This window comes from Penaeus monodon, chromosome 34 (assembly GCF_015228065.2).
Source record: "Penaeus monodon isolate SGIC_2016 chromosome 34, NSTDA_Pmon_1, whole genome shotgun sequence".
Lineage (NCBI taxonomy): Eukaryota > Metazoa > Arthropoda > Malacostraca > Decapoda > Penaeidae > Penaeus > Penaeus monodon.
The window spans coordinates 7,701,758-7,702,617 of record NC_051419.1 but is presented as its reverse complement, the minus strand read 5'-3'; positions in this window follow the sequence as shown (position 1 = coordinate 7,702,617).

Sequence of the window (860 nt, the reverse complement as noted above, 5' to 3'; positions counted from 1 at the left end):
CGCCCTTCCAGCCGTGAAGCACCCAAGACAATCTCTGATTCACTGTGACTTCCTTTTGTGTTTCAGGATATATATATTACGACGTGAGGACAGACGACTCATGTACCTGTTGGGATACCTGCATGGGGGCCAACGGCAGCTGCAGCAAGTGCGGTCGTGTCAACTGCCTGGGAAGCATGTGCGATCAGTGCCCCAAAACCTGCTGGTCGACACCTGACCCTATCTTCGGCCAGACGTGGCTTTGGGACAGGTCCATGAACCCGATCAGGGAGACCTGCGACGGGGCCTGGCAGCTCCTGTGGCCGCAAAATCGTGTGTCTGCCACCCCCGCGGGCCTGGACCTGCTCCTCCGCGTCGTCCTCATCTTCGAGAATAAGACTCTGAGCATGCATTTTTCCTCCGTCGTGCTGGTGAACAACCTCCTCTCCGTGGGCGAGTCCGTGGACAACCTCGAAGAAGCCAGCTGGTGGGAAGCGCCCTTCCACAACCGGTCCATCTCCAGAGACGGGAACTGCAAAGGAATTCTTCTATCCTACCCAGAACCACTGCCGGGCCAACGGACTCCTGACATGGAGCGAACAGATGGAGCTCTACAACGCCACTCGACACTGGGGTTACGCCTGGGTCACCGGAGACGACGAATTCGACCTCACCCAGATTTCGTCCATTCAGCTGTGGATGAAGGCGACCGGGAACGACTAGACGCCGAGGGGCAAGTGGAACAAAGGCCCTCTGACGATTCCCGTGATTCGTGTGCTTTTAGCCTTTGCTTGGCCGAGGGCAGTCATGCGGGGGTTTCTCTCGCTTCATTTTAGATCAGACCGGAATTTCTTTCTTTGCCATTCGTCACGTTTAGTGGT